The sequence below is a fragment of the Mustela lutreola genome, chromosome 5, assembly GCF_030435805.1.
Source record: "Mustela lutreola isolate mMusLut2 chromosome 5, mMusLut2.pri, whole genome shotgun sequence".
NCBI lineage: Eukaryota > Metazoa > Chordata > Mammalia > Carnivora > Mustelidae > Mustela > Mustela lutreola.
Window position 1 is genome coordinate 7,672,678 of NC_081294.1, and position 24,409 is coordinate 7,697,086.

General features: G+C 42.8%; 1 pseudogene; it reads right to left on the minus strand.

Moving 5' to 3' along the window:
* LOC131831506 (60S ribosomal protein L7-like) overlaps positions 1-12,085 on the minus strand; it is an 81,370-nt pseudogene extending 69,285 nt beyond the window's left edge.
* Positions 12,086-24,409: the final 12,324 nt, after the last annotated feature.

Below are 24,409 nucleotides of genomic sequence, written 5' to 3' on the forward strand. Positions count from 1 at the left end.
GCACATCTCCGACTCCCGTGTGTTCATGTTTAGCTGCTGGCATTCCGCTCAAGTCAACCAGTGCTCTCTGTGCAAGCCTATTTCTGTTGCTGCTATCAGCCTCTTAAAGCCAGGATCCATGACAAATTCATCAAGACCACTCGGAAACAGCCAGCTCGATGACTTGCAGACAGCAGGCACTGGGTAAATACTTCCACCATGAATAACTGATGTTAAAACTCACTCGCTTAAATGAGGTATTCACCGTGAGCTTGTTCTAGAGGGAGCTGAGTGGCCGCGTGCAGCCGGATCAATCAGCAAGGGCCCATCAGGCCAGCTTCCCATCAGCAGATGCTGCTCATTGGAGGGCAGCACTCAGCCTGTTCAGGTACTGCTGCCAAACAGAAGGTTCTCTTGGCAGAAGCGTTGGCATGCTCTGCGTTGTGCAGGCTGTGCCCCTGAACCAGCCCCTCCATTGGCAAATGAGCCTCCTCAGAACTGGCTTGTGCCACCCTCCAAAGGCCTCCTGCCACCCAGACAGATGGGCCCAATGGGGGTGTGCTGGTTAGCACGCGTGCTCATCTGGTTGGAGCGCCCAATGAAAGATTTGTCTCTCCTACTTGGTGTCACCCGCATTCAACCAGAGAAGCACACTGCTGGGTCATATGAGCTGTGATGAAGGAATGACTCTCCAGTTCTAATTTTGGAACCCATTAATTAAAGAGTCCTAGACCTGGAAGTAGGAGAGGGGTTGAGGAAGAGCTGAAAGAAAATACTTGCCCAAAGTATTTTGGGCTGGTGTCATCCATGGAATTGGAGAGAGACACCTTCTCTTTCCAGGTGGAGTTCAGATTTAAGGCATGTTTTTAAGCAGCAGCTAAATCCTTGACTGGGCCTCCTGTGGTTGCCAGCGAGGCAGCGGGACATGAGACATTTCTCTCAGGGACTGGGGTCTCTCTGGGCCTCTACACATGGGAGCGAATAAAAGTTTAAACTCTTCCCATCTGAGCCAAGATCTGTAAACCACATTCCAATGGTGTGGGTTCAGAGAGAAGAGTGCACTCTTCAGCCCACCTTCTTGAGAACCTGGTTGCAGTCATGTCCATACTCAAGCTGGAAACCTTGATTGGCTCAGAGGGGTTTATCTTAATCCTCTGATGGCCCTTGCTGGCTAGATGAAACAGTCAGTTGTAGGAGCAGCCAATGCGGCCTTTGGAGGACATTACCATTCAAAAAGTTTACAATTGACAAAGAACTAATACCACTTGCATCTCTAAAGCATTTTACTTCTTTTTTGGGGTTTGGTTTTGCTGTGGGGGTTCTTCAAGACACTAAAGACAGACAGGAACTGTACTGATCTACTTCATCAGTAGATCTTACAAGTAACTTCTTCCGCTGAGATTTGCATCTTGGCTTTTCCTTTCCAAACTCTAATGTGCCCATGACTCATTTGGAACACAAGAAGTGCAGCTTGATTCTCCCAGGTGGTCCCCCACAGAACGAGCCAAATCACTATAAGACCATGGGGGAACTGGCCAGTGGAAAGCAGATCATCTGGCAAAACAACTGTCCAGTGGCCAGCAGGTGACCCAGTTGCTGGACCAGTATACTGCCCAGTACTGGAAGGCAGTCGATCTCAGAAAAGGGCTATAAATGTACTTCAGAGCCGTACAATTTGGAAGTTAGAGCCTTAAAGCCGTCAGCTCTGCTGGTCACACAAGAGGGTGTCAGGTGCTTCCGGACAGATAAAATCCATCCAGTCTCCTTTGCTGTCTGCTCTTTGTTTCCAGACAGCACCAGACAGAGCTTGACTGGGGATTAAGTATCCAACATGAAGGCAATTGAGAGACATTAAATAAGAATAAGAGACAAAAGAAGAGAAGTTTAATCATCCACAGCAGAAGGGGTATCTCACTGTGACAGCTTGAGATGTTGCATTTCTTAAACAATGGAGGGTAACATGCAGCCCTACAGGGCATCACAGTGGTACCTGAAAGCTCTTTCTGAAAAAAAAAAAAAAAAAAAAAAAGAAAAAAAAAAAAAATATATATATATATATATATATATATATATATATATTAATAATGAGTCAAGCTTTAGCCCTCTGGGGTGTTTTACATAAAAGGTTTTGAAGAAATTAACTTCTAATTTTATTTACTGATCTACATGCATTTTTAGAACTTCAAAAGTATTCAGAACTCACTTGTTTTTTCAGTTAGAGTTAGTCCAAGAATTTGACATTCAGACCTTTGGATGACTTAATTTTAGGTCATAAGTGCGTCTGTCCAAACTCAACTTCATTGCCCAGAATTTTTTTTTTCATTCGCTACTCTTTCAGGCAGGAAGTCACTACAATGTTCATTTGTCAGGTAGCAGGATGAATGGCCAACTCCTGGCATGTACAAGTTGAAGAAGCTATAATTTGCTCCCCGTTTCCCTTGAAGGTCACTAAATTTAATACCGTGATTGAAACTCAGGACCTTCTATAAATCTCCAGAGAACTGCAATTCCTAAGAAGGCAGATAATTTTGGCAGATATGTTGACCTGTGCACACATGTTAAACAATTATAAATTGTTTCCTTTCATCTGTCTCAGAAGTAATCTATAGTAAGATTCCAAAATATAAATCCTCTCTAAAATGAGACAGCCAGGGAAGAGCCCATGAGGACTTGTGGGTCCCTCCACAGCACTGACACCCCGGCATGGCCCCACATGATGACAAATGGCCCTGATTTTCAGCCTTGGCTTGACTTAAGCTGGTGGCTTTTGTCTCTGGCTTCCTTCTTGAAGGCAAACAACAACAGTAAAAGCATGTCTCATTTATTCCATTGGCATCTTTCCCAGTCAATGAGTAAGGACGACACTTCTCCCAGGTAACCATCTCAAAGTTTTCTAACCGAGCTAGTTAGTGCAGAAAATGTTTTGCATTGGAAAATACATAATAAAATCATGCTTCAGCTTGGTGCCTGGAGGGAAGGTAGGGCATTTAAGACAAAGGAGTTCTGACTTTTCCTCTCCCATTTCATGTAATCTTTGAGATCCTAGAATGGAAAATCGGTTCTACCCCTGGATACAATGGAAGCCATCAGAGCTCTCTAGATCCTCAAACTGAGGGAGCCAGGGGTGCATCTACAGTAATGTAACTTTGTTGAAGTAACAGAGGCTCCTGGCAGGATGCAGATGGGCGTATAAAAGTATGTGAGACAGAAGAAGGCAGGCAGAGTGACTAATAATGGAGGGTCAAGAGAGGAAACAATGTTTGAGAGCAATGAGAAGGTCAAAGGTACTAACAAGTACTGAATCCCAAACCCCATGTTCCTATAATTTCTATTGGCCTAAATTGAAAAGGTTCATCCTACTTTTATTTTTAAAATATTTTATTTTTTAAGACTTTATTTATTTATTTGACAGAGAGAGATCACAAGTAGGCAGAGAGGCAGGCAGAGAGAGGGGGGGAGGCAGGCTCCCCACTGAGCAGAGAGCCTGATGCTCGACTTGATTCCAGGACCCTGAGATCATGACCTGAGCTGAAGGCAGAGGCTTAACCCACTGAGCCACTCAGGAGCCATTCTCCCTATTTTTAATTACCTTCATTTCAATATAACTCATACCATCTCCCTATATGAGTTTGCTAGAGCTTCTGTAACAGAGTACCACAGACTGGGTGGCTTAAACAACTGAAATGTATTGTCTCACAACACTAGAGGCCAGAAATCCAAGATCAAAATGTTAGCAGGGTTGGCACCTTCTGAAGCTATGAGCCAGGACATTCTCTTGGCTTCTGGGGGTCAAATAGACGGAATCTTTGGTGTTCCTTGGCCAAAGAATCATCACCCTGATTTCTGTCCTCATGTTCACATGTCATTCTCCCTGTGTGTGTGCCTTTGTGTGTAAATTTCCCCTTTCAATAAGGGTACCAATCAGACTGAATTAAGAGCCTAACCTGTTCATTATGATCTCATCTTAATCAATTATATCTGCAACAAGGTCATATTCTGAGGCATTGAAGGTTAGGACTTCAGTATATAAATTTGAGGAGGGTACTATTCAACTCATATCACTCCCTAAAGTAACATTTCTATAACAGGCTGTATCTTCCTTCTCAGCCTGAAGGATCAGAACCTCACCAGTCAGAGTTATAATAAGGTATAGAGGCTGTTTGATGTCATAGAAGACCACAGATGTAGGAACATGCTCAAACTGCAGAAGCAAAAAGGAAATCAGAAATCCATTAGCTAAAAAAAGAAAGTCTGATGTATTGCCAAGCCAAAAGGACCAGAGACAGGTATCAAAGTCAAGATAAAAATAAAGGAAGTTGTAATGTTGGATTCAACATAAATATACAAAAAGCAGGGAAGGGTAAATAAATGTACAATTATCAAACTAAAGTTTTGGTATTTTGTCACTCCAAAAGGGCAATTCATGTTATTATGGATAGATATCCAGCCTATCTCAACCAGGGTTGAAAATCCTACATAACAGCAGTTGAGTTCTATTTTCTCAAATCCTCAGACACTGACTCTTTGAAAAGGAAAGATAACACATTTATACTACAATAAATTAGTATGTAGGTTGTGATTTCCAAGATAGCTCTTAAAAAAGAGACAGAATATTTCACACCAAAACAAGAAGATATAAAAAAAGACTGATAAGAAATATTCAATCACACAAAAGTAAGATGATAAATAAGAGAAATAGAAAAGAAAAAGAAAGACAAATTAAAAGTACAACAAAACAATGATATATCTAAACTCTAATATATATTAAATGTAAATCGATTAAATGTTTCTAGGAAAAAGCAAAGATCATGCAATAGAATTCTAAAATCCCTCTCTGTTGTGCATTGTAGATCCATCCAAAACATAAGGATCCAGATAGGCTGGATAAAAGGATTAAAAAATATATGTCATGTGATTCTAACCAAAAGAGAAAATCTACTGCCCTTATAATATTAGGTAGAATATATTTTAAGACAATAAATGTTTCTACAGATAAAGAGGATTCTCTTATAGAGACCAAAACAAAAACATGCCAGAATTTTATTGGAAATGTGTTACATATTTACATCAATTAGGAAGACTTGGCATTTAACTATATTGACTCTATTAACTTTATTGAGTCTTACAATTTAGGAACATGGCATATCTCTCCATTTATTTAACAGTTTGATTTCTCTCACCTATATTTGTAGTTTTTATTGTAGAGATCATGGTAACTTTTTGATAGTGATTCCTAGGAATATTATGTGTTTTGATGTTCTTATAACTGAAATTTTTAAAAAAATTCATTTCCAAATGTTTGATGCTAGTACAACATACTAATTATATTAGTACAATAGATCTTATGTCTTTTTAATTTTTACATATGCTTTTGCATATTTTTATATGCAATTTATTTTTATATGGCTCTCATTGAGCAAACTTGCTAATTCATTTATAATTTCTAATTAGAATCTTTCGATTATTTTGTATTTTCTACAAATACAATCATACTCTCTTCAAAGAAACAGATCTTTGAAACTCCCTTTTAAATTTGTATGCTTTTCTAATAGTTTTACCATAGTAGATAGAACCTAGAATGCAACTTTAAGCAGATACAGTGCTAACAAGCATTATTTTCCTATTCCTGATTACAAAGCAAAAAGTTTTATTATTTTACTTCCAAGTAGGACGTGGTTTATAGCTACCCTTTAATCAAATTTAGGAAACTCTCTCCTATGCTTTGTTAACATAGTTAAATGCCAAGTCTTCCTGATTGATGTAAAGATATAATGCATTTCCAATCAAATTCTGGCACATTTTTGTTTTGCTTGGTTTTTTTTTTCAAGTTTTATTTATCTATTTTTTAAAATATATTATTTGTTTATTTAACAGAGAGAGAGAGAGATCACAAGTAAGCACAGAGGCAGACAGAGGGAGGGGGAAGCAGGTTCCCTGCCAAAGAGAGAGCCTGATGTGGGGCTCAATCCTAGGACCCTGAGATCATGACCTGAGCCAAAGGCAGAGGCTTAACCCACTGAGCCCCCTCAGGAACCCTTATTTATCTATTTTAGAGAGAGAAAGCATGAACAGGAAGGGCAGCAGGAGGGGATGAGAGACTCTCCAGTGGACTCCGTGCTGAGTGCAGAGCCTGATGTGGGGCTCAATCATAACCTATGCTGATATCAAGATTCAAATGCACCACCCATGAGCCCCAAACTCCAGCAAGATTTTTATGGTGTGTATGGATATGGAAGGAAACCTAGTAGAACCAAAACAATTTTGTGACATAAGAACAAAGTTTAAGGATTTACCAACCTGGTTTAAGACTTATTATAAGTCAATAATAATGAATATATTTTGGTTTTGACAAAAACAAATATACAAATGCAACAAAATAGCAAGTCCGGAAGCAGATCCATATATATTGTCGATAGGTCTTTTTAAAAAGTTGTCAAGGCAATTCAGTGTAGAAGGGAAGGTCTTCCACAAATAACCCTGGATCAAACGGATATCCAGATAGAAAAAAAGAGGGAAAAAGAGCACCAATCCTTACTTCACACCACACATAAACACTGATAAAAATATACCGCAGGCCAAAGTGTAAAGCCTAAACCATAAAACCTCTAAAAGAAAACAGCATAAAATCTTTGTGACCCTACTAGGCAAAGATTTCTCACCTAGAACGCAAAAGGCATAAAATGGGAAAAAAAATTCATCTATATTTAAAGCTAAATGGAAAAAAAAATTCATCTGTACTTAAAGCTTTTGTTCTTAGATGTATGTTAAAGGTAAAAAAGCAAAGTCAGGGTGGGAGACAACATTGGCAAGACATGTCATCTCTGAGGGAGGACTTGTAGAGAGAATATATGAACTGCCACAGGTCAGTGCTTAGGAAGACAACCCAATTTTGAAACAAAGGATTCAAACACTTTACAAATGAAGATACTCAAATGGCCAGTAATAACCTAAGTGGCTGCCTGGGGAGAGGGATGGATTCCAGAGGAGCACAGGGATTCTGGTGGGGACTACAGAAGAGTTTACCAGGCTTGTGGTGATAGTTTCATGGCCATATATATACACATCAAAACTGGTCACGTTGTAGACTTTATTTTTTTTGAAGATTTAGTTATTCACTTTTAGACGGGGAGGAGAGGGTCAGAGGAAGACAGGAGAAGGAGAAACCTAAAACAGACTCCCTGTTGAATATGGAGTCCCACTTGGGGCTCGATCTCATGACCTGAGATCATGACCTGAGCCAAAATCAAGAGTCGGTCTCTTAATCAACTGAGCCACCCAGGTGCCCCCAGGTTTTAGACTTTAAATACATGTGGCTTATTTGATTTCAGTTAAACCTCAGTGAATTTGTAAAATACCCATTTTATATACATATGAAATAGTTTTACATAAACATCACAATACACCAAAAAAAGGCTTTTTAAAAATTATGCCATGGACAATAACATCAAAAAACATAAAAATATAAAGAAAACCTGTAACAGAACATGTATTAGAGAAAATCATGAAACTTTATCGAACTACACTAAAAGACTTTTTTAAAAAAGTGAATTACCATGTTCATGGAAGAAAAGTTTCAATATTTTAAAGATTTCTAAAAATGTCCATTCCTCAAATTAATGATGACCTAAATACAATCCCAATTCAACACACTAGCAGGTTAATATAGGTGTGAGCACAGGCAGAAGTTGACAAGCTGACTCTAGAACACAGATGAAAATGCCAAGGCCCAAGGGTAGCCAAGACACAGACGGAGAAGAACAAGGTGTTCAGACGTGCTCTACAGATATCAAGACTGGTTGTACATCTCAGGTAATGAAGACACATCAGGGCTGGTGTGGACACATGTGACAAGTGGAACAGAATATGCAGCCTGAAAACATACACACGCTCGTGTGGATAGTAGGTAAATGGCAGGAGTAGTACTGAAAATAAGTAGGAGAAGATAGACTTTTCAATAAACCATGCAGAGATCATCTGATATCCACAGGGGGAAAAGGAAAAGGAACCCTGGCTTCACACCACGAATGGACAAAAAAAATCCAGTTTGATTTAAATGCTAAGTGTCAAAACACAAAATACAAAACTTTTAATTGATAATATAGGAGAATATTTCTGATACTATGTTAGTCTGCTCACGCTGCCATAACAAAATACAACAAGACTGGGTTACTTAAACAACAAAATTTTTTTTTTTCTTGCAGCTCTGGAGGCTACAAGTCCAAGATCAAAGTGCTGGCAGGTTGGTTTCCTCCAAAACCTTCTTCTGGCTTGTAGACAACCATCCCTTGTTGCTTCTTCATCAGATCTCTTCTCTGTGTGCATCCCTGGTACACACAGGGAGAGGGAAAAGCAGACTCCCTGCCCAGCAGAGAGCCCAACATGGGACTCGATCCCAAGACCCTGAGATCATGACCTGAGCCAAACGTAGACACTCGACCAACTAAGCCACACAGGCACTGCCCACATTTCCTTTTCTAATAAGGACACCGCTCTGATTGGGTTAAGTCCCACCATAAGATCTCATTTAACCTAATTACCTCCATAAAAGGTCCTACCTCCAAATACAGCCACATCCCAAGCTCCTGGGGGTTAGGGCTTCAAGGAATACATTTGGGGAGGGGGTCATAATTCAGTCCATTACAGATACCTTGGGATAGATAAAGATTGCTTAAACAAGACATAAAATGCAAAAAAAAATTAAAAAATGATAAATGTACTTGATTTACACTTCAGGATTTCTGTTATAAAGCTCATAAAAAGACAAACTAGAGGGGTGCCTGAGTGGCTCAGTGGGTTAAAGCCTCTGCCTTCGGCTCAGGTCATGATCCCACGGTTCTGGGATAGAGCCCCGCATCTCCCTGCCGAGCAGAGAGCCTGTTTCCACCTCTCTCTGCTTGCCTCTCTGCCTACTTGTGATCTCTGCTTGTCAAATAAATAAATAAAATCTTTAAAAAAAAAAAAGACAAACTAGAAGATAACACTTTTGCTGCATTTAAAACCCACAAGAGACTGGTATACAGGATATATAAAGAGTTTCTACAAATCAATAAGAAAAAAACTATACAAACATGTATCAGGCCACGACAACTCAAAAGAGAAAAATGGGACAATAGGCCCAAAGCAAGAACTTCAAAAAGAAGAGAATCAAACATCTGAAATACACTGAGGGTTTGGAGTGGAGGGGGTTGGGGGGTTAGGAGGGACTGGTGGTGAGTATTCAGGAGGGCACGGATTGCATGGAGCACTGGGTGTGGTGCATAAACAATGAATCTTGGAACACTGAAAAAACAAAAAATAAAATTTTTTTAAAAAGGTGCTACAGCTCCTTCCTAATCAGGAAATGCAAATGAAATTGACAAAACTTGAAATCTTACAACAGCAAGTATGAGGATACTTCACTACAAGTGAAGGAACATTCCATACATGGCTGAGAGGAGTGTAAATGGTACAAGTACTTTGTAAAACAATTCAGATTATCTAATAAAGTTGAAGATAAAGATATCCTATGACTGAGTAGCTATATAAATACTTCTAGTATTTATATAGATGCATACAGGTGGACCAGGATGCAACCTAAATGTCCAACAAAACTCACCTAGATTTTAAAAAAATGGTGCTCTATTCCCTTGATCAAATATTCTATAATAATGAGAATACAGGAAAAACAGTCATTCATAGCATCTTCATGACACTTACAAACAATTTTGAGTAGAAATCAGACAAAAGGATACCTTCGCTATGATTCCACTTATGTTTAACTCAAGAACAGGATAATCTCAACCAGATTGTTTAGAGATGCATTTATAAGAGACAAAAATATTAAAATCAAAACAAAACAATGATGTGATCATCAAAAATACCAGGATAGGGGATAGCCTCTAGGGAGCGATAGATTTGAAACGGAAATTTGGAGCCAGTAAGTCTCTGTTCTTGAGTCTGTGGTGGTTACAGAGTGTTTGCTTTATAAGTGTTCATCAAACAACAATTTATACAGATTGTATGCACTTTCCGTATGCTGTATTTCAAAATAAAACAAGGAAAAATAATTTACAAAAAAAGAACGTGTCTAGGAAGTCTTGGACTTCAAAAATGAAAGCGAGAATTTGTATGCAGCAGGTAATCTGTGTAATCTTGCCCAACTGGGTGTCTGATGTGATGTCGGCGGCTGGTTTTCACATCCCAGTCACCAAGAGGGAGACAGACTTAATAGCTGTGTTTAAAGCGTCAAACATAAGAACAGTAATAGTCTTATTTTTTACTAATTCCCTCCAAGCTCAAGAACCTTTTCGTTATAATGGTCTATTTTCCTGTCTATCAGGGGCAATTAACCTCTCACCTAGCAGCGGCCAAGGGCTTCTGTCAGGCCCTCCCTTTGGCCCTTGGAATTGACCTCTTGTCCTATCCAGCTGGGCCTAGAATCACCGTATGGTCAAGGCAGTCAAGAAAGAAAACCACAACAGCGATCAAACAAAAGCAAAGATACAGAATGATGGGAGATGGCAGTCGTAGAGAGAAAAGTTCAGAAATTAAGGGCGACGGAAAGAACTTTCTAGAGCCAAGACACACTTCCATTCACAGACCACATTTTGCTTTTCAGGCGGTGAGTTCCTCCTCACTTAAGAACTGAATATCAAGCTTCCTTTCGAAGGGGCATGATTTTCAAGTTGATGTAAGAGCCCCGGATGCTTTTGCTCCCGGCGCGCCATTGATCATTGTGCTCTGCTCCCCGTAAACCGCAGATCTATTGGAATCGAAATGACTGGGGGTGTCTGTTGTTCAGATTTCAAAGCAGCTCTATCCTGAGCCACACAGAACACAAGCAAATGCCGAGGGAGCGGATAAAAGCTGGCCATTAGGAACCTCGGGTGCTGGTTCTTCCTTCCACAACATTGGATATATTCTGCAGGCTCTTGTCAACAAACACGCTTTGAGGACCGTATTCTCACCGCCGGGATGACAGCCCCTGAGAGCCCGAGCGAGTGCGTGGACATCTGAGTCACAATTAGAACAGCAAGGATGGTAATCTGGACCTCTGTCAGGGGACACTGAAAAAACTGAATGAATAAAAATGAGTTGACACTGGTAGCAGAAAGGAGCTAGAAGCACCGTGTGTATTGTTGGGAGATACTAAGTCAACAGTCACATGGTGATCGCCCGCCCTGGAAGTCAAACACATTCTCTGGCAGCTGTGACTTCTCAGAGACCTGTTCCAGGAGCGTGTGTGTGTGTGTGTGTGTGTGTGTGTGTGTGTGTCTAGTTTTAAGTGAAGGCAGTGACCATAGGGGAGGGAGGGGTTGAGACAGGCAGGAAAGGAATCCAAAGAAGAAACGCACACAGGAGAAACCCTTTCACTAAAGAAACAAACCTTTGGGGACTCAGGTGCCAAAGCGTCCTGTTGTGGCAAATGCTCTTGCTGCCCTCGGCTAGAAAAGGCACCACCAGTCAGGGCAGCCCACTGTCCAGACACGCCCTCCCTGTGCTCTCAGCGGTGCTGCCTCCAACCATGTGAGGCTTGTCGTGGCCATTCTGACCCCCCACCCGACTCTTCTACCCCCACAGCCCCTCTGCTTGTCCCACAGCTCACCCCCCAGGCTCTGGGCACCTTTGAACGTGTCCGAGGCACCCACAAACAAGCCAGCTAAAACCAAGGGCCACTAATAAGCAAAGGCACCCTGACTAGGAAGAAGGTTCCCTTCCAGCCGGAGCTCCAGGGCCTTGGGTGAGTTCTGGTCTGCCCAGGATTGGTGTTTGAGGGGTGTCCAGGGGGAGAGCAGGAGGCACCAGGGGGGCAGGGCTGTTACGGGTGTTGGGGAGGAGGACTTGGGGGGCAGGAGTCTCAGACTACGGGGCAACGGTTGGCCGAGGCTGGCAATGCTGGGACCGATGTCACCCACTGGCCGTGTCCTGCCTCGTGACAGTCACAGGCTCTCAGCAGTCCGCAGGAGGGAGCCGCGGTGCCCCTGGGGGGCAGGTCAGAAGGGGCAGCAGCCCAGCCACTGCTCGGTTATGGTTCTTCCTGCAGCAGAAGAGAAGTCGGAGCAGATGCCTCTCAAGAAACTGGTGTCCTTCTCTGCTGGTCACGGGACACGAACAAGGCCAGGTCCATCGCGAAAACCACAGCCCTGAAGTCGCAAACTGCCAGCAATGGGCAGAATCCGGCAAAACCAGGTTTTCATTTCTGTCGTCAGTCTGGATCCCAGGGTTGAATAATGTTCTTTAAAACTTCTGAGCTAGTGACCAACACTTTAAAAACAAGAGATCTCACGTAATAAAAATCCAGAGGCGCCTGGGTGGCTCAGTCGGTGAAGCGTCTGCCTTCAGCTCAGGTCCTGATCCTGGAGTCAGTGGATCGAGTCCCGCCTCGGGCTCCCTGCTCCGTGGGGAGTCTGCTTCTCCCTCTGCCCCTCCCCCTGCTCGTGCTTTCTCGCTTTCTGAAACAGAGGAAACGTTTTTTTAAAAAGTCCGGATATCCAGCTTTTCTTGAAAGGAAATGCATAGGGCTGGCATCCCCTCGTGTTGGCGGAAGAGCAGGTCCCCCGAGGTCCTCCCACGCTCCGGGGGGCCGCCCTGCCCCACCCCCACCCCGCTGCCCCTGGATGCTTCCTCCAGCCAGGCCACTCACTCGCTTCACTCTGGTCGCTTGAGCCTTGGACGTGCGTGTGTCGCTGTCAGCATTTCCGAGGCCTGAGTGTCGGTTTGGATCACTGATGTCCACCTCGGGTCTGCAGCAGCGCGGGGCACACAGTAGCTGCTAACGAAGTACCTGCGCGACCAAGCGGCAGGCACCGCCCTGCAGTGCTGGGAGAAATGGCTTGCGTTGGCGACGGTGACAAACTAGAGCTTGCTCCGTCCGAGTTCTGTCAGGACGCACGCTTGTCCAGCCCAGCCGGGCCCGAGCCGGCGGCTGGGGAAGAAGCCGAGACCCCGGACCCGGCGATGGCATGTGCGCCCCTGCTCTCAGGAACGTGGGGTCCCAACAGAGCCCTGGAGGGAGCAGAAGGGGTGTGCGAGGGGCAGCAGAAGCTCTTAGCATCGCACGTCCCGTCCTCTCATCTTTGTCCCTGTGCTGAGAAAGGAGTGGGAGTGCACGGGGAACCTCGCTTACCTCAGCGCCCACACGGGCCAGCCCAGCCCGGAGCGCGGGTGCAAACACTCACCGGGCTGCGATCCAGGCCGGCGGCTGTGCGGGGTCCCCGCCGCAGCGCTCGCACCGCCGCCCCGGAATGCAAGGACTCAAGCTCTGAGACGCTGGGGGTGCGGCCTCGAGTGGCATAAAAAGGCAAGTGGACAAACAGCAGAAAGCAGAGCTGAGCGGCCTGCCAGAGGCCGGCCCGCAGGCGGTCTCACCCCTTCTGAGAATGACCACCCGATGACCGAGGCCAGTGGGCCCGCGTGACCTGAGGAGTGGGAGGGGCTGGCAAATCTGTTAGGGGTGAAATGGGGCTCCCGCTAAACACAAGCAAAGGAGTCCGTTTTTCATCTCCTTTCTCACTGTCCTGTATCTGCTGCGTCTGTTCCCAGCTGAAACACGGGAGCTTTGTGCTTTGAGACCCAACGTTGCTGCTATTTAAAAACCACCTTACACCAGTTAGAATGGCCAAAATCAACAAGACAGGAAACAACATGTGTTGGAGAGGATGTGGAGTAAGGGGAACCCTCTTACACTGTTGGTGGGAATGCTAGTTGGTGCGGCCACTTTGGAGAACAGTGTGGAGATTCCTTAAGAAATTAAAAATAGAGCTTCCCTATGACCCTGCAATTGCACTACTGGGTATTTCCCCCAAAGATACAGATGTAGTGAAAAGAAGGGCCATCTGTACCCCAATGTTTATAGCAGCAATGGCCACGGTCACCAAACTGTGGAAAGACCCAAGATGCCCTTCAACGGACGAATGGATAAGGAAGATGTGGTCCATATACACTATGGAGTATGATGCCTCCATCAGAAAGGATGAATACCCAACTTTTGTAGCAACATGGACGGGACTGGAGGAGATGATGCTGAGTGAAGTAAGTGAAGCAGAGAGAGTCAATTATCCTATGGTTTCACTTACATGAGGAGCATAAGAAATAACACGGAGGACACTGGGAGATGGAGAGGAGAAGCGAGTTGGGGGAAATCAGAGGGGGAGACGAAGCATGAGAAACTCTGGACTCTCAGAAAAAACTGAGGGTTTTGGAGGGGTGGTGGTGGGGGTCGGTGAGCCTGGTGATGGGTATTAAGGAGGGCATGTATTGCATGGAGCACTGGGTGTGGTGCATAAACAATGAATCTTGGAACACGACAAAAAAGCACTAAAAAAAATAAAAAATAGAAGTTGTATCTAAGCCTGACACAAGGCAGAGAGCTAGAACCATCTGGTTCTGGGCAACTTGCTCTGTAGGTCTCTTCTGCAGAAAATCAGTCAGGGGGAATGGCAGGGACTCTGACAAGCACCTTCAAAGCATCTGACTACAGAGTCTTTTGTATACATTTTGTCACATAATTCCCTGTTCCAAGAGTGAAGAAGGTTTATAAAGAATCCACTAGAATGCAATAGTGCAGCTGTTATGGAAAACAGTATAGAGAGTCCTCAAAAAGTAAAGAATAGAACTCCCAAAATATCCAGCAAGCCCACCACTGGGCATTTACCTGAATGAACTGAAATCATGATCTCAAAGGCAACTTACTGAATGGGGAAAAAAAATATCTGCAAACCATCTGTCTTATACAGGTCAATATCCAAAACATAGAGGAACTCATACAAGCTCAACGGCAAAAACAAAAACAAAAAAACCCCAAACAATCCAATTAAAGATGGAAAGAAGATCTAAATAGACATAGTTTTAAAGAAGATATCCAGATGGACAACAGGTACATGGAAAGACTCTTGACCTCACTCATCATCAGGGAAACGCAAATCAAAACTCACCTCACACCTGTCAGAAGGGCCATTACCAAAAAAACAAAAGTTAAGTGCTGGCAAGGATGTGGGAAAACAGGGAACCTTGTGCACTGTTGGTGGGACTGCAAACTGGTGCAGCCACGGTGGAGAACAGTATGGAGGCTCCTCAAAAAATTTAAAAATAAATCTACTCTATGATCCCACATTCCACTTCTGGGTATTTATCCCAAGACAAAAATGCTATTTTTAAAAGATAAATGCACTCCCATGTCCATTGTAGTATTATCTATAGTAGCCAAGCGATGGAAACAACCTTAATGTCCATCAATGGAAAAATGGATAAAGAGACTCTGCATATATAGGGGCGTCTGGGTGGCTCAGTTGGTTAAACATCTGCCTTTGGGTCAGGCCATGATCTCCAGGTCCTGGGATCAAGCACCACCTCAAATCCCAACTCAGTGGGAAGTCTTGCTTCTGCCTCTCCCCTGGCTGGTGCTCTCTCGAGCTCTCACTCCCTCTCTCTCAAATGAAAAAATAAAATCTTAAAAAAAAATAAAAAAGATTCTTTCTCTCCCTCTCCCTCTGCCCCACCCCATCCCTCCTCCCTCTCTAAAAAAAAAAGGAAAAGAAATTCTGTCTATACATGCAATGGAATACAATTCAGCCATTTAAAAGAAGGGAATTCTGTGAGACACAACACGGACAAAAATTGAGGATGTTATCCCAAGTGAAACAAGCCAATCGCAGAAAGGCAGTACTGCATGATTCCACTTACAGGAGGTCTGAAATAGTTTCGCTCATAAAATCAAAGAGTGCCTGCCAGGTGAGGGGGATGGATAGTTGTTGGTCGATGGTCATAAAGTTTCAGTCAAGCAAGATGAACAACTCTAGAGATCTGTCCGACAACACTGCACTCATAGTCAATACCAATGTGTGGTATGCTTAAAATTTTCTTAAGACAGTAGATCTTATGTGAAATGTTCTTTCCAAAATTAAATTAAATTAATAAGAATCCGCTACATTAGAACAGAGGAAGTCTTAACATTTTTGTAATCTATCTTTCTCTTTGACTTGCTTTAAAACCATATCACCTTTTAATAAGCAAAAAACAAAAAAAAAAAAAAGAAGAAGAAAGTGCACATCTTCAACAGACCCCACCATGACTCCTAGCTCTACTCCACCTCCGTCTTGAAAGTCTTTTTACTGTCTATCCCCAGCAGCCAGTAGATTGTAGGGCTCCATATTCAATAAAGTATATAATGGAAACAAGGAACTGTTTTCTCCCAAATGTGAACTATACCACAATATTAAACAGACTTTTCAAACCAAACACTTTCCCCAAGCGAGAGCCTGATGCAGGTGTTGCTGACGTGGTTTAGCCTCTCACATTGCACAGAGAGCTGCTGGGGCCTACAGATGGTCACTGACCTTTTCTCCCTCCTGCTGGGCACTACCCCTGTGTGTTCTGACTCAGTTTCCTGAGGATTGCTCTCCAGTACTCGCTCAATACTCAATACTCTGTCTTCCAAACATGTGGCATCAAACACAGAAGCCCATAGATGAGAGAAAACTATGAAGATGCTCATATAAACAGTAACCACTCCACTGGCATCACCTTGGTGGTGACGCTGGTAGGCAAGGGCCTGTATGAACACACTCCTCCCCTTCAAAAAGCTCTGACCAATAAAAAAACATGCTCACAGGACAGTCAGCCTAATGGAGTCTAGGGCTTGGTCTCAATGAATGACAAAGCAACTCCCCAGTGACTGGTAGAAGACTGAGTTCTGTGGCCAAAGCTAGAGTCTAGTTGTTGAGACCAATAGTGGTTTTCTAATCTGAACCCTACTTTTCCGACCCCTGCCCCCAGCCTCACAGGTGAAGACAACTGGGGGCAACTTCCCTATGGGTAGGAAGAGGGAACCCCATCCTACTACACTTTCCTCTGGGCAGAAAGAAAGGACTGCCAGTCGTACTTAAACACACACTCAAGGCAGCGGACAGGGGGGTCAGTTCTGCCGGCGAGTGGCACACCATCCACACAAGAGGGGAAGGCAAGAGACAAAGCATATTCATGCCAACATTCCCACGTCATGGAAAGAAGTGGCTTCTGCAAAAGTTTCCCTTCCCTTCCAGGATACCTAGAAGATTAAACCCATTAGGGTAATGGTGAAGAAGAAAGGCATGCCTTGCTGCACCAGATACCATGAGGCATTCCAGAAAGATAGCAAGTGATGGGGCCAAGGTACAAGAGCAAGACCCAGAGGAGGGCCCTGTTACAAGCAGAGAGAGGAACATCAGACTGCCCCATGACCAAGGAGCTGACCTGGAGCTGTGATCACAAGGGCACCAGCGAGGTGCCACCCTGTAGTGACTCAGCAAAGGAGAAGGATGGTTGGTCTCCATCTTCCTTCTCCTGTCCCCTGGTCAGGCGGCTGTCCTTCACCTGAAGGAGAAGCAGGAGCCAGACCGAGAGAAGTGATTCTGCAGGACTGGTCCGGCTGCTGGGTGGAGAACAGCCTGTGTGAGGTGCCCAGGGGAAGCAGGAGGCCGGTGGACATGGCTGCAGTCCTCCACGAAACAGATAGCGGCAGCCGGGGCTGGGATGTGAGAAGAACGGAGAGGAGGACACGGATTCAAGAGTCCTACAAGAGTCCTACAAGAGTCCTACAAAACAAGGCCATGGATAGTGGAGGATGGAATTTCCCACTCCTCTTGTGGATCCTCAGTGCAAGGACCTTAGTACCCTTCAACTCCACTCACTCCCAGAGCCTGTGCTCTTCCTCTCATGTTTATAATTACCATGTATGTTGAACATCTCGATACACTGTTTGTGTTGACTCTTGTCAACAGCCATTCCCATTTCTGCTGGTCTTCCTTTCAACACTGCATGTCTCCATGTGGGATCGGTTCCCTCCAGAGTGAAAACTCCCTGCATTGTTTCCTTGAGTGCAGACACACTCCTCACAAGTCATCTTCAGTTTTGCTTCTCTGGAAGTGTCTTTATTTCACCTTCATTCTTGAAGAATATTGTGATGAGTAAAGGACTCCAGGCTTGTAGCTATTTTCTTTCATCGCTTGGAGGAAATTGTTCAGTTGTACTGTGCTTCCCATGGTTTCCCATCAGAAGCCAGTTGCTGGTCTTGCTGTCTCAAAGAACCATCTTTTCAACATCTCTGACTACTTTTAAGCTTTCCATTTATCTTTGGTCTTCAGAAATTACAGTGGAGGGTCCAAGGCACAGTTTTCTTTGTATTTATCCTCTTGGGGCTCACAGGTTTGATTTTGACGGTAGGTGTCTTTCAACGTTTTTTAAAAGTTTCGTGAAATTCTTGGCCATTATTTCTTCTAATATTGCTTCTGTCGATTTCTTCTTTCTTCTCCTTGGAACTATAATTACATCTTTTCATTATGTCCCATGAGTCCCTTACTTTCTTTTATTTCCATCTGGTCTTTTGTCTTTCTGTGCTTCAGGCTGGATATCTTTCACAGACTTGTTTCTGGCCCCCCAATTCTTTCTACAGTACCTCATTATAATGTTATGCTCATTGATAGAGATCTGAATTTATTTTTATTTTTCCATTATAGGATTCCAGTGTTTCTTTTTTGTAGTTCCTAGTTCTCTGTTGAAGTTCTTCATTTGGCGAATTTTTCTTGAATGCATTATGTATGTACATAATGAATATATGAACACATATGTATTTAGTGTTCCTATACAAGAACTATTTTTCTCTTGCTTTTGGTCAGGGCTTACCTTTTTGTGTATCCGTAAGGGTTTTTTTTTTAATTGAGTGCCAATGTTGTTTATGAAAAATGATATAGACATGCAAGGCTTTGCCTAAGATTTTCACTCTCCAGAGTGGATTTAGTATTTCCTCTGGCAGATCATTTTATTCCTGTTTGGGACTAAGCTGGTTGGGAGTCGGTGTTTAATCTTTGTAACTTGTGCAGTGTTTCCAGTCCAGCCTTACTTGGAGGGTGTAACCTTTAGCATAACAACCCAAAACCTGGAGTAATTGACTTCTTCTTCTTTTTAGAAAGTTCTACACTACAGTTTTTCACCCTCCAGCCTTGTGACATTCCCAAAAGCTTTGCTCGGAACCTTAACCTCTCAGATGCCCCATTTTTTTTTTCTGATTTTGCATTTGCCTTGTAGACAAAAGCAGCTCTAAACACAAGACAGCTCTTTTCATTTTCCATTTCTTCTGTATCTTAGTCCTAGAAATGCTCACTGCCTTGGTAGCTCTTTGAAGCCTCCCAATGCACGTCTGACTGTGTATATGCCTGTGTGTTCTAGATTTTTTCATTATTCCTCATAAATCCAAAGCTGCCTAGTCATCCAAAAGCAGAAGGTGGCAAAGGATGCTGCTTAGGTTTCTGACTTGCTTAAGAGAATTGATGATAGTGTCATTCACCATGACAGAGAATTCTGGAAAAAGACTCTGTACAGAAAAGAGTTAACAGACCAGGCCTGACTGCTGGGCTTTGAAAGGCCTATTTATAAGGTTGGCCCTGGGCTGTCATCTGGGAACTTGATTTCAGGCAGGTTCCTGCCATTAACTGATAAGAGTGGCTCACTGGGCCTAAACTGTTTTAATAACAATTGGTTTATGCTGAACATCTGCTTTTCTTCTTGGAGTCTGGAAGTTGAGTATGTGCCAGGCAGGGGGCACATATGTGATCAGCTCCCAGTAAAAACCCTGGGCATTGAAGTTCTAATGAGCTTCCCTGGATGGCAACATTCCACACGTGTTGTCGTAACTCATTGCTGGGAGAAATTAAGTGCATCCTGTGTGGCTCCACAGGGACAGCAGTCTTGAAAGCTAGCACCTGGTTTCCCCCAGAATTCACCCCCTGTGCTTTTGCCTTTGCTGCCTGTGACTGGTATTCTTTCTCTGTAATGGATCACAGCCATGGACATGACTATACGCTCAATCCCTTCACCCTCCAAGGGAATCACTGTTCCTGAGGACCTTTCAACACAGACCCGTTGTATTGGGGGAAATTTCACATTCGGATAGAAGAAGTTCGAGGTACTCTTTATCTCACTTGCCCTGTTATTTATTCATTGTTTTACCAAGTCCTTCTTCGGTTCTCATTTAATAACCAACATCCTTGACCATCCATCCTTGCAAACACATGACCGTCTTTGCCTTTTGTAACTTAGCGATCACCAGCTTCACTTCTAGCTCTCTTCCTCTGACAAACTTGCAAGCACATGGCTTTGGATTCCTAGGTCCTCACCTCTTCTCACTCTACCCTCTCTACTGGGGCAATCTTATCCACACATATGGCTCCAAATACCTCTTATGGAAAAAGAACTCATACTTACAGCTTGGCCTTGATCTCTCTTTCTCCCTTTCAGGCTCTATAACTGGATCTTCACCCGCCTACCTATCTCTCAGGAATCTCAGAGTCACCTCAAATGCTGGGTAATACCAGCATTCTCAGAGACCAAACCAAGTGCTTTGTCCCAGGGCACCTCCTCTTTTTCACTTTTCCCCACCTCCTGTTCCTCAATAGGCCCGCACCCTAGGTCCCCTGTGTGTTATATATCACATGATGCTTTTCTAGGTTCAAACAATAAGACTTTATTGAGTGTCTACTATAAACATTCTGCCAGACACGAGGGATATGAAAATGATTAATATATATCTTCAAGGGCTTTATCAGTCTTCAAGGACTTTATTGACTAATAAATAATAATAGACATTCAACTAAGTAAGAACCATAAAGCATGACACATGTGGTTACAGAACAAAGTCAGGACTACTGTTGCCCACAAAAGGGGAAGTGATTAGATTTCCTGGAAGATGGAGGAAAAGTTGCTTGAACTGCATTTTGAAAGATCAGTGGCTTTTCTCCATCAAGAGGGGATGGATGAGAGGAAGAAATGCACTGCAGGCAGAAAGAGACGCACCAAAGTCACCTACTCCTATGGAAAGCCATGACAGAAAATGTCGCAGGAACTAAACTAATTTAAAATACAAGGTATTAATTTTCTTAAAACAGAAATCATTTGAAAACCCAAGAACCAGAAGAATGTAAGGAAATAAGAAAGAACCAGTGTTTCTAGAGTTTTGCTGAATGAGGCAGGGTTTGAATGACTAAGTTTCTGGACAAGTCTGTCTGTCAGATCTCGAGAGCAGCCAGTAGGCACCATCCGTTCCACGAAGTAAAAGAGCCATATTCAAGCTCCAGGAGACAACCAAGGGAATGAGAGCAAAAAGGACTGTCAGAAGAAATCCTGAAAAGGAGAGAATTGAGATGAGGAAACCAACCCAAGATTCCAATTCGACAGGCAGGATCTCTTTCCTAGACAGTTTTTGAGGATTGTAGGATTGGATGGAGGAGAGCTACATGAGCAGTGCCTCTGTCTGACCATGTTCTTTCCAAGGTTGGTAAAGAAAACTTGTCATTTCAGAAGTTGTCTGCCTTCATGATTTCCTGTAGCCAACGCAATAGTTACTACTCATGGCAAGGTGTGGTTGATGAACGACTTTTCGATAGCACTCAAATGACACCACAGTGTCCGCTCTGCCTGACCCAGCTACATTCCTGGACACAGACACAAGGACCCCAGGCCCTAGCTCACCAGGGCAACAACAGAGTCCCTCTTTCTTGTCCCCCAACCCACTGCTCAGACTTAGCCCAGGGGAGCACATCTTATGGGAGGAATTTTGCCCCATAATTTTTGTCTCTTCAGTGTGAGAAAGTGCCACCTGAAGTTCTTTCTCTGCCCCCAAGTGGTGCCCAGATAAAGAAAAACACTAGGTTGCAGTGGTTGTTCACTTCAACCACTGTCAAGAATTTTCTATGGATGATGCATTGAGCATTTTATATGTCCAAGACATCAACCCTGCTCACATCCCTGGAAATGAATGTCTCAACTGAATTATTATAATAAGTCTACTGTTAGAAAACACAAGGATCAACGAGTAAATCTCCAATATGGACATATGCTCAGGGCAGAAAAAAAAATCAATAGAAATAAAGTGATTGCAAATAATCTTGACTCACTGCTGACTTCAAAAATATAGATTTTATTATTAATAAAGTTACATATATGTGTCTATGTCTAAATATCCTAATTTAATATATAGTCTTTTTCTCTAGACCAAGAAAAATAACTTTATTTATGTATATTTATCTTTGCTTCCAGGCTTATAGACAATTTTTAGAATATTGTGCTCTTAAAAAAACAAGAAGGAAAACATTTCCCGCAATTTTTCCCAAAAGATTCCATGTAGTTCAGAGAACTTAGCAATAGGTATATAAACATAGCAATATAATTCACTCTCAGCTATGTAGCTTTTTACTTTATAGACTGTTACCATGAGCTGGATTGAAGGAAGAATTCCCCCAGAACAGTTCATGTCAGAAAGAGAGAACCATATATATATGGTCACAGGTTCTACTTTTCATAATCATTTTCCCCTTTGAAAAAGTCCACTACTGAGACCAGTGTAATAATTGTAAAAATTCAAAAATCAAAATCCTTATTATAATCTGGGCAGCAGAGTGAGTGGGCTAGAATTAGGCATTCAGTTAGGTATTTCCAAATGGCCCTCCCCATATTCATTGCCCCCTGCCCTTATAACAGCTTTGGGATTTTCTATCTAAAACTAAAATATGATACATGAAATGCAGAGAAAGACAGATATGTCTAGAAATAAATTTCACCTGTAAATGTATCCCACTCTTGGGCCACTAATCAAAGACCAGTTAGGTAGATTAATTAAATAGTTTAATTCTGGCACATGAAGAAATAATTTGTTAATTAAGTTGGGGAACTAATATATGCAGGCAAGAGTACATCGTCACACTACCTGTCAGGCACAACCATTCTGACTTAGAGAAATAGCATGTCTAATCCTAAAATTCACAGGTGCCCTGTTATCATTAAGTCATCCATTAATTCCATTAATCATTAATCTGTCCGATAATGCTCTGGTCTAATTATAAATGCGACCATCTTTTGAGGGTTTATGGCACATCAGGACTGCTCCTAAGAACTTCAAAGACATCACCTTTCAGATAATCTTCCCAGCAACTCAATGAGGTAGGACTACTGGGGTTTTCATTTTATATGTGAGAAAATAAAGAATTCAGACGGCTACAGACTTGTATTGAGTTTGAAACTAAAAATAGAGGTCCTGAAGTCAACATGGCACACATCTCTGGATCCCCCCGTCTTACCGCTTGATGATCCTTCCCCAACATTTCTCTCTGGCATATTCTGTCTCCATCGGGCCCTCAGGATTCCAGACTGGCAATCCAAAAGGGCTCCCCTTGGATCCTACAGAACCCTAAGTAACTTTCTTCTTGCTTTCTTCTTGCCCTGCACAAGGAGAGCCAGAGAAGCCACTGAAGGAAAGGGGCTATTGTTTTGTTTGGTTGTTTGTCTGACCTCCCCTCAGATTAGAAGAATCCTCCAAATATGTAAAATATTATCAAAACTCTCATACAACCCAACCCTCAATGGTGACTGTGATAAAAAACGAAGTATTAGGTGGAACAACTTGGGTAATCCAGGGCCACCTTGTTCTACAGCACCACCCAAATCTTCCCAAGTGGACAAAATTACTGCCAAAACAGAGTAACACAACATAAACTCATCTAATGCATCTTCTCTGCATTTGATATTTTGAATGATGTCCCTCTTTTTTCTTATCTTATTGGTTTAAATTGGACAATTACCTTTCTTTGGAGAAACTGCTCTCACTCATAGACTATGTCCATCCTACTTCTTTGGTTCTAAAATTCCTTTCTTCTAGGAAGTTATGGAGCGAGTAGGTGGCACTGGTTTGATTTTGTTCTCAACCTTGCCTATATGGCAAAGTGAGATGTTGACAATATTACACTCATCAGGGAAAACTATTGCTGTGATTGTCTTTAATCAAATTTGCAAAATCTAAAAGTCCGGAATTTTAGAAACTACTGCATTTCTCTTTGCTGGCTCCCCAGCTCCAGCCCTCAGGCTAACACTCAGGTCCTGTTTTGTGCTCTGGGTCAGACCAGTAGCGCTAGAGCGGAATCTCAAAGTCCTACCAAGAGTTCATTGCCAGAGAGTTTTCCTCTTTTATTTTCTTTCTTCTTCTTTTTTTTTAAATTATTTTTATTCTGGACCAAAGTTTATTTGGGCTCATGTTGTGTCTGAGTCCTCATGCCAGGAGACTTTGTTGATATACAAGAGAGAGACCTAGACATGGAGTCCTACCCAGAATCTCCACTCTGTCAGAGCAATCACTCAATCTCCCTCACTTTCTCTGTTTCCATTTCTAAGTCCAGATCAAAGATCTTTAAAGAGCATGCTTTGATTTCACCTTTCATGTGATAATGTCAACTTTTTTTTATTCTCTTCAGTTAGCCACTGTATAGTACATCGTTGATTTAGTTGTAGTGTTCAATGATTCATTAGTTACGTATAATACCCAGTGCTCGTCACAACATGTGCCCTCCTTAATATCCATCAACTTTCAATCTTGAAACTGAATCAGTCCATTTCAAGCATAAAACCCTCAGACCTGGGTGTTCTGATGTGCAGA